At 42.5% G+C, this 4,925-nt stretch overlaps 1 long non-coding RNA gene across 1 annotated transcript in view; it reads right to left on the bottom strand.

Moving 5' to 3' along the window:
- Nucleotides 1–3,934: 3,934 nt before the first annotated feature.
- The window catches only part of LOC141575613 (uncharacterized), a 47,149-nt gene continuing 46,158 nt past the window's right edge, over nucleotides 3,935–4,925 (bottom strand). Inside the window, exon 4 of the long non-coding RNA XR_012503292.1 lies at nucleotides 3,935–3,974. This is a non-coding gene — a long non-coding RNA (uncharacterized LOC141575613). The remainder of the gene's footprint in view (nucleotides 3,975–4,925) is intronic.

Raw genomic sequence — 4,925 nt, 5'->3', positions numbered from 1 at the left:
ATACAATAAGATCTTATGTGACTTCTATTAACCCTAGGTACAGTAAAGGTATTATACTTAACACTGATGACTCTAAAGACATGTTTATATTAATTAAATCTGCAAACTTTTAATACCTGGTATTTATTTAACACTGAGTATTTCCCAGTTTATGTGAACCTGAAATTCATTCTGGCCAGGGTTTCCTTTTATATTTCTGAGCATTTATATAAGTGCTTAATTTCCTGTAAGCCAATTAAGTAGAGCTCATTTACAAATTAATTTGGTAATACCATCTGGTGGTAAAGGCATATATAATATAGACAGACACAGTCAGAGCTCGCATAGCTTCATCTTCTAAACTTCGTCATGAATCAGCTCTCACGATATAAAACTCACTAGTTTATAAATGACAGTCGGAATAAGCTAAATTTAAAAAGGCTCCCCCTACCCCACCCACCCCCAGTCGCAGAAATTAGCCGTGCTCCAGATCCCTGTTCCTCGGAGCCTGGTCTCAAGGCACAGGGCGGGAAGCGCAAGTTCCTCTAGAAGGACTTTTCCCCTCCGTCAGAATTCTGAAAAGATTTTTTTTTTCTTTTTTCAAGCTCACTTTCTCTAACAACTGCATATGCAATCAAAGAGCCCATTTGGGCCATTTTCAGGGCAAAAGTTCCCTTGAATTCCCAATCAAGTGGGTGCTTGCAAATATAAATTTTGTGCATACATAAACCTGGCTGAGGTGTTAGTCAGACCCTGGCTTTCTGACGCCCTTTGTTTCTTTGTCTAAGAGTCTATATTTCCCATTTTAAAGTTGAACTTGTCGGAGATAAAATTTAGTAATGAAATTGTGTGGTGGGCCAGTGCGCTGCTTGTGCACTTGACTTTTCCAGGCTTCACCTAGAGTCATTTCGGCCCTGGCTCAGTTCTCCCTTCAGTGGTCTAAGACCACCGTGCCTGCTTGGATCGCTGAATGGCCAGTTCTCATCCGTGGCTCCTGGACGAGCAAGTCTTTTAATTGATGAGTGAGTTTCCCTATGGGGCCACTGCGTGGTAGGACTCTGCCTCCACCACTCCCGTAAATTCCTCAGTTGCCTGTGAAAGCCATAACCGACCAGGAGTCTTGTCCCTTTTCTTCAGAGCAAAAGCTTTTATGTAGTAGCTTCGCTTTTATCCCGACAAATTCAATTAAGGTAGCCGAATCGAGGAAAAGCATCAGATCAGCCTCTTACCTAACCACTCAGCCCAGACCACTGTCTTTTTAACTGAGCAAACCCCAGTATCTTTCAACCAGCCCCCACCCAGTATCTCTCCACTGGGTGGTTATTTCCCTCAATTGAGTATTTCTGGGGAGCCAGGTACCTGTTATACATCACTAAATAAAACTCCTCAGGATCATCAATCAATACAGGAGATCCAAGAACCAGGAGAGACTCACCCAAATTCATCTAGACTCTGAGGAAGTGGATGGGCCAAGAGGCCTCTCCTGGTACCAAGGCTCTGGTTCCTCTTAGAGTTCAGGCAAAGTAGTCTGCTCTGGGTCCCTTTGTGGTCACCAAAACTGTTGACTGAAAAAAATGCACAATGTGAGAGTTGTGAGTTAGGTTTTACGTGGGGCAAAATGATGACTATAGCCGGGAGACAGCATTTCAGAAAGCTCTGAGGAGCTGCTCAGAAGAGTAGGGGGGAACGTCAGTATACACGTGATTTTAGTGAAGGCAGGTACATGCAGTCAAGCACACATTTAGGCAGAAGCTTGCGGCTAACAGTGATGTAACAGCAGGTGTCACTGTTAATGATGTTTGTGCTTTTCTAGATATGAGAAGATATAAGAACTTGGGCTCATAAAATCTGAAAATATCTATCTGAAGGTCTGTTCTACCAGCTACCCCAGAGCACAGTGCGCCCCTTTCCTGATCTCCACCCTAAAGTCCTTCCAGGGTGTGCTGAAGGTCAGTGTCTGCAGCGGGCCCTGACTTAATCCTTGGAGAGGGGGACAGCAAGTTGGCAATTCCGTGTATCACACGGTCTGCTCTCTGCCCTGGGTGGCCTAGCTCCCGCAGAGTCTATGCTAGCAAGCATAAAAAGAGAAGGAGCAATGATAATAAATGCTTACCCTTGCTGGTACTGAAAAAAAACAAATTAATTAAAACAATGTATTTGACATTTTCACCTTTAATAACCAAATAGTGGTAAAAGTGTAGCTAAGCTGAAACTTTCAGTCATTACTAATGGCAATTTTTTAAAAATATTTTAATCTTTTTGGCAAACACCATTTAATCAAGTGATTCCAATTCTGCGAGTCTAATGTGGTATAAAAAGGAAAGAGTAGAGCTTTGGTGTCAGACAGATCTGGGTTTCAGTCTTGGCTTTGCCAGTTAATAAAGGTGAGCTTCAGTTTCCTCGTAAGACTTCTCTCAAGGTTGGCAGCCTTGTAAAGGACAGTCTTCATCAAGTGGTTTTGGAAGATGGTAGACTAAGGTAGAACAGCCCCTTCTCCTGCTATGAACACTTAGGAAATAGTGGATAAAGTAAAATTAAAGAATTAGATAAACTAGATGGGTTTAAGAGAAATCAGAGGAAACTTAAAGCCTGATCAGTGAGCTTGCTGGGGGACGGGTGGTGGAAACTAGACTGCATGGAGCCCCTAACACTAGTGGGGACACAGGGGACATGGCCTTGCTGGCCACAGTAGAGATCTGGGATTTTATGCAAGTATGATGAGAGGCCTTTGGAGGGGTAACACGTAGTTGTCCCATTTCACAAATCCTAGGTTACTTACTTTCCCCTTCTGGAGGATTCTACACACACAAGCAAACAGCTGATGGACGTCCAAGTGGAAAGGTCATTGTAATAAATGGAGGAATAAAAAGTTTTTAAAGACATGATCCCATTTTCAATGGAATTCTCTTTGGGGAAGACAATGAAAGCGTTGATTTCATAAAGTAATTCCAGGGCGTAGTCATCTGTCACGCTGGTGTAGGTCCTGCCCAGGGGTCTCTGTAATGCTTGACACTCACCCTCTCGCCCAGGCTCCCCCTTCCCACACACACTCACAGACAGAAAAGGGCTGGACAGGGAGAGGCTGCTTTACAAACCAGCTTTAGAGTTTAGAATTGAGACCCTCACCATTCATCGTATTTTCTAGTTCCTAATAAAATGAAACGTCAATAATTTTATAATAAATCTAATAATAACTTATAAAATGGATTTTTATTAGTTTGGGTTTTGTTATGTTTTATTAGGGAATAATACTAATCTTCTGATTCAGACCTACCAGATCCAAGGTGGCTGTAAGTATAACTTTCGGGGGTTTCACTTTCTGACCAAAACTGTTACATAGGACAGACCTTCAGCACATTGTCTTTTTCTTTGGGAAATAAAAGTCTCTTTCAATGTCATGAAACACCTGTGCAGTGTTTTCTAAAGGAGAGTTATGCCAAACTGGGAAAACAAAGGGCAGAAACTCAGCCTACGGCTTTTACTTTCTCATCTGAGAAGTTCTGTAACACTTTATTAGTTAGGAACTCCCTCAGTGGAGATGAAATATAGTTTAATATAAATACTAATTTAGAGGGAATGGTTTGGATGTAGCAAGTCCCAAGCAACACATCTTAACGTGAAAGCACAGCTAAGCACTAAGGCACATCCCCCATCAGAGATCACTGTGAGAAGTTTTGTTTCACCCTAAATCTTTGTTAGGCTTTCAAATGGAGACCATTTTACCAACATTTTAAAATACACGAGTAAAACAAAAAGCAGATCTTAAAATATATAAAACAAGCATTTTAGGCAAGAATCCCGATGCTATAGTTCTGTACAATCTGAGGGGTAAACATCTATTTCTTGGGAGGGCTCATGCCTACAGATAAAATAACAAGCACAGGCTACCAAGAGCCCGCGTCTCTCCCCTCCGCCCCACCCCCTCTTGGAGTGCTTTAATTAGAAAGATACTCACCTAGATTAAAGTCTTAGCCGTGCTCAGTTCCTCCCCTGACCTAGAGAAAACCAAGGCCATTGAAAATCTGCTGTGTTACAGACATTATCCAAAGTTCCCCCCACTCCCATGTACACCAGTGAGCCTAAACAGAGCACCCGGAAGGGGCTGCCTGTGTGACCCCATTACACACTGATTATTATTCGACTCCCATACGTTCTTACCTTCTGGATCAGAGCACTGAAAGTGTCCAGCGCATCATTTCCATGCGTAAGTGTAAGCTTTCAGGGCAGAAGCAGGCTAAGTAATCTTCCAAATGTAAGTTAAGGCCCCTCTGCCTTGCGCTTTACACTTGCCCTGGCTGGCTGTTTCTGTGCGGGACGCATCAACCGCTGAAGCAGTGCAGGATTCAAGCAAACCCAAAAGCAAAGCCTTGCCTGCTACTTAGAGCCCAGTGAGATAAAATGATGGATCAAAGGATTATTTTTGCTTAACGAAGCGTTTTGGGCTTTGGATCTCACTGGACTCAGTTTCAACAGGATGTTGTCCTCAAGGGCTGGAATTTGGGGATTCCACTACAGCCATATCAGTTGGCTCTGATTAATTTAATTGAAACAGAACTCTTGGTGAGGCCCTGCTGCGCTTATAATGTAAAATTTAGAAATGGGTTAGGGAGCGAGATGGATAATGTGAAGGATTTTTTTTTTTCCGTTCTGAAATTAGCTTAGTGCATTAATTCAGAAAGTAGTCGGCTGCATCTGATTGTATGCTTTAGTAATCTGAACCATCTGCCTCTCTATACTAAGGAGTTCACCTCTTTAATCCAGCTTACAGCCCATGAACCACTCTTCTCTATCGTTATGCCCTTGAATAGATGAGGCTGTGCAAAGTCCTTGGCTTTTAAATGTGTGGCTGTTGTTGAAGATATTTGGCGATTTTGTGTGGGTTTGTTTTTTTTTTTCCCTTCAGGTTTTGTCTGAGTTTTTGGTTTTATTTTTCTGGGGCAGAAACA

The sequence above is a fragment of the Camelus bactrianus genome, chromosome 30, assembly GCF_048773025.1.
Source record: "Camelus bactrianus isolate YW-2024 breed Bactrian camel chromosome 30, ASM4877302v1, whole genome shotgun sequence".
NCBI lineage: Eukaryota > Metazoa > Chordata > Mammalia > Artiodactyla > Camelidae > Camelus > Camelus bactrianus.
This window is presented reverse-complemented; position numbering and strand designations above follow the sequence as displayed.